General features: G+C 51.9%; 1 pseudogene; it reads left to right on the forward strand.

The window, feature by feature from the left end:
• Window positions 1-6,456: 6,456 nt before the first annotated feature.
• Window positions 6,457-9,445, forward strand: LOC135887003 (cathepsin G-like; annotated as a pseudogene).
• The last annotated feature ends 507 nt before the right edge of the window (window positions 9,446-9,952 follow it).

Consider the following 9,952-nt stretch of genomic DNA (forward strand, 5'->3'; position numbering starts at 1 on the left):
CATGAGGCTGTATGAGAGCTAGCTCCCCCACCCCCAGACGTTTGAACATCTCACGCACCTACAATTCTGGGTCCCAGAAAGTGGCTTAAAATTGCCCTGAGGGCCCGGCTGCATTTCTCCATCAAGCTCTGAGCTCTCCTGAAATGGCTTTGTATATTTTGTAAAGCCTCAGCATCAGGAGTCTTCTGGTAAATTGGACATTTTGAGCCCATGAAGCTGCGGAGAGGAACTTGAAGACGTGACCCCAAAATGCATAAAGCCCCCTGGTCTTCTCCTCATCCATCCCACTTCCTCAGGGTGCCCCAATATCCGTGACACAGCACCCAGAGAGTATGAGACCCCCCCCCATTCTCTCCAAAGGGGCCTCCTCTAATCCCACTGGAAGCGGCATCTTCATGGACTGTCTGAGGAGGGGGCAGCGCTTCTGCCTGGGCCCAGGGGGTTTGCAACTCCAGCTGGGTGGGGACAGGAAACCTCAGGTCAGGTTCCCAGTGCATAGGTGGGTGCTAGGCTGTCCTGGGCCAGGTACACCCGGCCACATGGCAGGGAGAAGGGACGGGCCCCCAACATGTGCAGACACTCAGCATCTTGGGCTCTGCACAGCTGGGGCTGTGTCCAGTTTGGTCCGCACCCAGGGATCAATTATCTCGACCTCTGAAACTTGCTGCCATGGGTTTATTTGTGGTGTAGACATACACCCAGTGGCCATGGCCTGGAGAGTAAAACCCTCCCATCTGTAGCCGGCTGTCAGCCCTGAGGCCTGACTGACAAGCTAAGCGTGTGAGCAGGGACATCTCCCCACCCCCCTGGCAGTGAAAGGTGTTTCCCCACACACGGCCGTGTCACGAACGGAAACAGTTCTCAGAGTCAGGCATTAGGAAGCACAGATGGATCTGTCTGAGGGTCTGAGTCCAGGACTGGGATGGTGGGTCTGCAGGTTGGGATTGAGGGTCACTGGCAGAGATGACCCATTCCTGCCCATAGTGGGGGCGCAGAATGAGGGCAGCCGGTTTCAGCAGTGCTATCCAGCATTCTCAGTCCATGTGAGCATGCTCAGTATAAGCTAAGTAGCAAATCTCGGGGGGCATTTGTGGTCACATACTGCCCACCCCCCGCCGCACTGCCTCTGGCCTGCACCAGTGAGACTATTAAATGTCTTATTTGTTATTTCTCCAGTCCCCACCTGCTGAGTCATTTCCTCCTTCTCCCGGTTCTTAGAAAACTTTCAAGACCAGCTTTGTTTTCTCAGTGTAATGTTTCATATCTCCCTGGCCCCTGGCTAGCTGGTCTCCAGATAACGGGAAACGGAGGGGAACAAAGCTAAGGGGATTTCATAGAGTAGAATCATAGAAATATCATCCTGGAAGGGACCTCGAGAGGTCACCTGGTCCATCCCCCTCTTGTGAGGCAGGACCACATCAACCTAGACTATCCCTGACAGGTGTTTGTCCAACCTGGGTTTAGAAACCTTCAGTGATGGGGATTCCACAATCTCCCTTGGGATCCTATTCCAGAGATTAACTTCATGTAGGGTTAGAAAGTTTTTTCTTATGTTTAACCACAATCTCCCTTGCTGCAGATGAAGCCCATTACTTGTTATCCTACCGTCAGAGGACATGTAGAACAATTGACCCCCATACTTTTAAGAACAGCCCTTAACATATTGGAAGACTGTTCTGAGGTTCCCCCTTAGCATCCTCTTCTTTAGACAAAACATACATGTTTTTTTCACCTTTCCTCCAAAGTCAGGTTTTCTAAACCTTTGATTATTTTCGTGGCTGTCCTCCAGAACCTCTCCAGTTTCTCTACATCTCTCCTAAAGTGTGGCACCCAGAACTGGACACAGTAGAATCATAGAAGATTAGGGTTGAAGAGATCTCAGTAGGTCATCTATTCCAACCCCCTGCTCAAAGCAGGGTCAACCACAACTAAATCATCCCAGACAGGGCTTTGTCAAACCGGGCCTTATAAACCTCTAAGGATGGCGATTCCACCACCTCCCTAGGTAACCCATTCCAGTGCTTCACCACCCTCCTAGTGAAATAGTGTTTCCTAATATCCAACCTAACCCTCCCCCATTGCAACTTGAGACCATTGCTCCTTGTTCTGTCATCTGCCACCACTGAGAACAGCCTAGCTCCATCCTCTTTGGAACCCCCCTTCAGATAGTTGAAGGCTGCTATCAAATCCCCCTTCACTCTTCTCTTCTGCAGATTAAATAAGCCCAGTTCCTTCAGTCTCTCCTCGTAAGTCATGTGCCCCAGCACCCTAATCATTTTCGTTGCCCTCTGTTGGACTCTCTCCAATTTGTCCACATCCCTTCTGTAGTGCGGGGACCAAAACTGGATGCAATACTCCAGGTATGGCCTCACCAGTGCCGAATAGAGGGGAATAATCACTTCCCTCCTTCTGCTGGCAATGCTCCTACTAATACAGCCAATATGCTGTTGGCCTTCTTGGCAATGGGGACACACTGCTGACTGATATCCAGCTTCTCATCCACTGTAATCCCCAGGTCCTTTTCTGCAGAACTGCTGCCTAGCCAGTCGGTCCCCAGCCTGTAGTGGTGCATGGGATTCTTCCTTCCTAAGTGCAGGACTCTGCACTTGTCCTTGTTGAACCTCATCAGATTTCTTTTGGCCCAATGTGTAGGTCAATCCGGACCATATCCCTACCCTTCAGCGTATCTACCTCTCCCCACATCTTAGTGTCATCTGCGAACTTGCTGAGGGTGCAATTAATCCCATCACCCAGATCATTAATGAAGATGTTGAACAAAACCAGCCCCAGGAATGACCCCTGGGGCTCTCCACTTGATACCGGCTGCCAACTAGACATCGAACCATTGATCAGAGGCCGTTGAGCCCAACAATCTAGCCAGCTTTCTATCCACCTTATAGTCCATTCATCCAAACCATACTTCTTTAACTTGCTGGCAAGTTAAATTTGAAAAAAGTAGCTAATTTTTTAAGCTGTTTTCTTAGTGTCATCCAGTATAAAACCAGCTAATATTCCTGTCATGTAGTTATATTATTTCATGATAGGAAAAGAATTCCTGGACTTAGCAAAAGTGTTAAATGGAGGAAGGGGCCTGGGGTGCTTCAGATAGACTATCTCTGAGCTTCATGTAGTCACAAAGCAATAGTTTTTGTCTTATAAAAGGATGCTAATAAACATTTTGTTGCAGTAGTTAACAGCTTCAAATAACAAGGGGGAATGTGGGGGTATTTAGCGTACTCCTTCATGCAGTTACACATTTATTTTGAAATGTTCTTGGATATGACATCCTCCCTTTATAAAGCTTAACACCTGGGGGAGGGGGAGGGTTCTTGTTTTAAAATCTTGTTATGATACGATTGGTTCAGGAAGAATTTATGCTACAGTAGAACAGCTTCTGATTGGTCCATCCAAGAGGCATGGTTTACTCCAAAGGCTCCCCACCCTGGACAGCTCTCATTTCACTACTGGCAGCCATGGGGCAGGAGAAAGGCCATGGGAAGCAGTACCAGGATCAAAAGCTGCATCCTCTGAACCATCCAGGGACATGAACGGAGACTCTACATCAGCCCTGGGGGTTATATGGACCAGGTTGGGGGAGAGGAGGACAGGACAGGCCAACTACTCTGCTGCCTGGAAACCCCCATCCCGGTTGGGGACGGAGCAGAGACACCGATTTGGAAATTGTCAGGTCACAGCTGCACCCACAATGGGGGGAGGGTTTTCTCTCTGCTCCATTGCCTAAACAAACTGGTTGGGGACAGTGGCTAATGATGCCCCACCGCCCATCCCTCTGGCTGAGGATGTGGCTAACACTCCTCCCCCATACCCCTGGCTGAGGATGTGGTTAGCGTTGCTCCCCCTCCAGCTACCAGTGAAAGGAAACCCCTGGAGTATTCTGCACCTAGATTCCCAGACCCATAGATTTCAAAGCCAGGAGGGACAATGCTGACCTTCCAGACTTACCCACCTGAACACCCCGGAGCCAGAACCCACCCAGCGTCTCTGCCCTCCAGCCCGGCACTGTAGGCAGAGCTAGGGCAGATCTCTAGAGAACTGACATCTGGAGACCCTGCCTGGCGGGGAGAGCTCCAAGGAGAGCAATCCCCTGAGGGTATTGGAGGCGAGGAGGGGACTCAGCCCCTGTCTGTAGGAACCTCCATGGGGAGGGGGTTTCTGAGAGCAGGGGGCTCTTCAACCTCGCTGGTCAAGGCAGGACAAGACCCGATGGCTGGGAGCTGGAGTCAGAAAAGGTCTGGCTGAGACTAACGTGCAAACATTAAACATGGAGCCTGGGGAACAACTGACCTGGGGCTGTGGTGGAGGCAGGAGTCACTGGGTGGGTTCTGACTCTGGGATATCCTGGGGGCCAGGTTTGACTATGACCATAGTCCCTCCTAGTCTTGCAATCGATGGGTTTGAGTATCTCAGTTCAGAGAAGCTCAGGGGTGTTTCTTGCACCTGTAGTACGGATGGGATAGGGTTAATCACATCTGCAGCCAGGCCAGGTGGGCACCAGAGCAAGGAGGAAACCTTTCTCCTGTGCCACGGGGCCCAGGCTGGTGAGTGGGGAGGGGGAATGGGGCCTGTGGGAAGCAGGGCCTTCACGCGGTAGCGGAGCTGTGGGCTGCAATGAGGGTCTCCCCGCTGATCCTGCTGGGGCCAAGCACCTGTAGCGAACCCTGCAGCCTCTCCTGAGTGTGGCCAGGGCTGGATTTCCCATTAAGCACAGTAGGCATGTGCCTGGGGCACTCTAGGGGCACCTAAAAATTCAAATTTTGCTGCTCCCGGGTCCAGGAGGGGGCAGGGGTGGGGCTGAGGGGAAGACGGCTACATGCAGCCCTGCTGGAGCGCTCCTCGCTCAGCCCAGCGGAAAGAGTCATCTCCCAGCGGGGCCACTGAGTGCTTGAGAGAGGGGGTCTCTGGGGAAGATTGCAGGGGATCTCTGGGCAGTGAGGGGTGGGGGGTGCTGGGCCCTGGGGAGTCTGTGTGGGGCACTGGGAAATTGTGGTCGGGCTGTGTGAGGGGCGCTGGTCGGTGCGGGGTCTGTGGTTAAAAGTTAAAAGTGGTGGGGGAACCTCCACCGCCCGCAGCGGAGTGTGTGGTGGGTTCCGAACCCCTGCTCCTAGGGGTGCCCAAAGTGCAAATCCAACCCTGAATGCAGCTGGGGCTCTCAGACCAGCCCAAGGGATTGGGTGACCCAGCCCCCATAGGCTCCTTTGGGTCCCTTCTGCCAGTCTGTGCCCCAGACCAGCTAAGGCCAGCTAAGGCACAGGCTAGGACCCAGGAAATCTGGGACCAGTTCCCAGCTCTGCCCAGGATCTCTGTGGACAGAGATTTCCATGGAATCACTGATAGAATCCAAATCCCTTAGGCAGGTTTACAAAGAATCTCCCTGGGCCTCAGTTTCCCCATCAGTACAATGTGAAGCATGATTCTGCCTAGGTCTGGATGCTGTTTGGGGCAGGGTTTGAGTGTCAGTGCAGTGCCTGGCAGAATGGGGGCCCCTTATCTTGGTCTAAGTACTATTTGTTAAAGTTGGGATTTTGCAACACACCCACCCACCTGGGTAGAGACATCTTCACAGCTGATCACAACATCTTTTTTTTCCTTGAGAAAAATGCCCAAAGTGTTTCTTTTACAGTGACCAAAACCTGAAAATGTTCATCTCTATATTACCCACAACTGGAGGGAAAGAATCAGTTTCCCCACAATAATTCAGGCAGGTTCGAGAAGAGGCTTTCTGAGAACAAATGTCATTTATAAAAACCACAATTTCCCATTTGACCAAACATTTCATGGATCAGTCTTGGCACAGCCCTGGCTGGTCACTGTTGGCTGATGAAGAAGGAGAAGTGTCCACAAGGGACCTGTCAGTGCCTGTCCAGAGGCTACCTGGCTTAATTTGGGGTGACCTCACCCCCAAAGCCGTTAAGTTAAGGCAGTGCGATTACTGACCAACTCCCAGTGCTTTTGGCATCGATTCTACACCCAGGGAGGTGAGAGTTTCAGATTTATCCTCCAGTCCAGAGGTGAAAGTAAGCCGGTACGGTGTACCAGCAAGAGCCAGTACGCTGTGCCGGACTGCACCGGCTTCCGCGGCGGGGATTTAAAGGGTCCAGGGCTCCAGCTGCTGCGGGGAGCCCCGGGCCCTTTAAATCCCCGCCAGAGCTGGCCCCGTCTCTTCCGGTTGAGGCCACGCCCCCGCTGAGGACTCTGGCGTACCGGTAAATCCTTTAAGTTACTTTCACCCCTGCTCCAGTCCCCTGGGGTGTCCAGTCTGGGGCAGAGCTAAGGATGGGGCAGGGTTCCAGGCACAGGGATCCCCCAAGGAGAGCATCACAGGGGGTGGGTTGAGGTTGTGGGGACTCCCCTTCGGGATGAGGAGCTCAGTCCCAGCCCTGCCCAAGGAGATGATGGGGCTGTTTGTAAAACCTGGTCTCCCCCGCAGGTGAGATCATCAGGGGCCAGGAAGCCAAGGTCCACTTTAGATGCTATATGGCCTATCTGGAAATACAACATGGAATGGGTAAAAAGCAATGTGGAGGGTTCCTGGTGAAGCCAAATTTTGTGCTGATGGCCGCTCACTGCAAGGGAGAGTAAGCGCCTCTGTGCTGGGGATGTCGGGGCAGTCCAGGGTTAGCGGGTGATGGGGGAGCTGGGAGCTCTGGCGCTGTTGTAGGTTGCAAGGAAGGAGCAGTTAGTATGACAGGTTGGGAGAGCAGAGCCCAGGGGGATTTGCACAGGGGGTGTCAGCGTGTCCCTAGGGGCCTCTGCAAACCATGGTCTAGATCCAACACTGGGTAAGTCAATGGAGCTAAGGCCATTGACCCCAGCTGTTCTGGCCCATTGCCCAGATTGGGGCAGGGAGGGGCTCACAACCCTAGGACAGCACAGCAGGGCTCTGGGGAGCTAGGTATATACCCCTGTGTGGATCTAGCCAGGAACAGATGTCACTGGGGTGCAGGGGAGCTGGGACCTAGGGGCTGGGAGGAGAACAGGGAGTGAAGGAGCTCAGGGAACAGCAAAAGCAGCTGGTGCTGTCATAGGCTGGCAGGCCAACGTCTCTGGGAAGGTGTTTGTGCTGCAGCTGGCAACCCCTAGAGGGGAAAGGCCCCTTTCCTATTTCCCATCCCCCACCCTCCCGAGCTAGCCAGTTCCCAGCCCTGGGCCAGATCGCAGCTGGCAGTGTGTGCAGTGGTATATACATTTTCTAGACCAGCAGATGAGTCCAAGATCTTGGCCTAAGAGGCCCAGGCTGCCCTAAGTCACTGTCCATGAGTGAGACCCACATGTTCCCATCCTCCACCTCACATATGCTCCTGCCCCTGACATCCCACATATAATTTTTTGCTTTTTCAGCGTGATCACTGTCACTCTGGGAGCACATAACATTAGTAAACCATAACGGAGCCAACAGAAAATCCCCATGCGCCGCTGGGTCCCCCACCTGCAATATGACAAGAAGACCCTTAACAATGATATCATGCTGCTGAAGGTACCACCCCCATCCCATCACCCTGCCCCCAGTGACATCACAATGCTACATGCACCGCCCCCATACCATCACCCTGCCCCCAGTGACCTCACACTGCTGCAGGTACCGCCCCCGTCCCATCACTCCATCCCCATGACCTCGCACTCATATAGTAGACACATCTCCATTTTCCTAGGCCGGGACGTGTTGGCTTCTCTCAGCTCCAATCCCTGTGCTGATCTGGATCCCTCTTTTCCCTCCTGTCTATGGCAGTTGTCACACAGTGCAGTGCGGAATAACTGGGTGCAGCTCATCCCCCCCTGCCAAAGACCAAGAGCTGCTTGAGGCCAGGATCCACCTGCAGGGTGGCCGGATGGGGTCGGACTGGCCGGAACTGAAGAACTGACATGCTCCGTGAGGTGGACCTCGAGGTCATTAAGAATGACATGTGCGAGCTGTATCCTGGATACAACCCCTCAATGATGCTGTGTGTATGGAAGCCTGGCTTTGAGAAATTACCTTATCGGGTAAGTATCCTGCTGACCTGGAGGCTCCGTGGTTCCAGGAGGCCACTACTGGGAGGAAATGGGGAGATACTTTCCAGGGCTAAGTATCTAAGTGTGCAGTGATCCCCTACCAACCTAGCCCCGCTCAGGAGACGGGGTGTTGATGCAGACATCAGATCGGCCCAGAGGGGTAAGGCAATGGTGAGACCAGCTCAGCACAGCTCCTACTAGCTTGAGAAAGATCCTTTATTACACCTGGTTATTGAGGTTCCTTCATCTCAACCCCCACCCAACACAACCCTACCACCTCGACCTCAATCTCAACCCCTGCCCCAACCCTACCCAAACCCGCCCCAAACAAACCTTGGCCAACACAACCCTACCAACTCTACCCCAAACTCAAATCCCACTCAACACAACCCTACCCAACCCTTCCCCAAACTCAACCCCCCCCCCATTCCCCAATACAACCCTATCAATCCTATCGTAACTCAAGCTATGGACAGCACAACTGTACCAACTCTACTCCAATGTCAAAACCCACCCTAAACAACTCTATCTCAAACTCAACCCCCCGCGCCCCAACACAAACCTGCCAACCCTACCCGAAACTCAAACCCTGGCCAATACAATCCTGCCAACTCTACCCCAAATTCAAACCCCACTCTAAAAAACCCTTTCTAAACCTACCCAAACTCAAACCCCACTCAACACAACCCTAACAATCCTACCCCAACCCAACACAGCCCAACCTAATGCTAGCTAAAGCTCAAACAATACCCAGCACAACTGTACCCAACCCTTCCTCAAACTCAAACCCCATGCAACACAATCCTAACTCTATCAAACTTAACCCCATCCTGCACAACTCTCCCCAACTCCAAGTCTACCCAACACTACCCAATCGCTACTTAATTTAACTACTGTCCTATCCAGCTCTACCCAACATTCCCCCATCCTACTAAATTCTATCCAGACTCATCCCTACCCACATCCATCCAATTCAAACCCTACCCAATTCTACCCAACACAACCTCAACCTGTCTTAAATTCTACCCATTTAAAATCCTACCCAACCCAAACCCAACTCTACCAGAGTCTTCCCAACCCTACTAGTGCGACTCAAACAAAAAAGGAAACACTTCAACACCGCAAACATTTTTCCTGAAGTTGCCAAAGTTTAAGAAAGGCTGTTTTCTTTACACAAAAGATATTTCTTGTAAAATATTTAAACCTTCTCTACTCTGATGCAATCAGATCTACAGATGAAAAGTGGTGCTAGAGATGTTCAAAATGTAATTCTGGTTATTCTCAATCCCAGGGTGATTCTGGTGACCCCTTGGTATGTGAAGGAGTAGTCCAGGGCATTGCTTCATACGCTGTGAATTTCTACAAACCAAGTGTGTTCATAAGACTCTCCAAATTCATCTCCTGGATCCAGAACATTTTGCAGAACCAGCATTAAAGGAGACACCCATTTTGCTGGCTCTTTGCCTGGCTAGACCAGCCATTGGCTAACTAGGCTTTGGTTGTGAAATGCAGATTATCTTCATTACTCTTAGAAAAATGCTATGAATTGATTGGTATCAGAATGGATTGGGGGTGGGGGAAGCAGTTTGTAGATGTTGGGATAAAACCCCTGTGTGTCTCTGGGATTTTTTGGACTATGCTATGGCATTCTGGAGCAGGAATCAGATTCTCTCTATTAAATCCTATAGGCTGGGGCAAAAATAAAATAAAATAGAAAGGTGTGTATTCGAGCCGGCGCCCCTCAGAGGCAAAAGGCCCTATTCCCATTCTACCCCAGCCAGTCCCCCCTGACGGGTTCAGTCACAGAGACCCCCTTGAGACTATTCCTTGATGTGCTGGGATACCAGAATAACCCCCCTGACAGAATGGGCACCCCTCAACTCTCTCTTGCTGAGCTAGACTCTCCAGTTCAGCTCCAGCACAGACGCAGAGATTGGGCCAC

The sequence above is a fragment of the Emys orbicularis genome, chromosome 12 (assembly GCF_028017835.1).
Source record: "Emys orbicularis isolate rEmyOrb1 chromosome 12, rEmyOrb1.hap1, whole genome shotgun sequence".
NCBI lineage: Eukaryota > Metazoa > Chordata > Testudines > Emydidae > Emys > Emys orbicularis.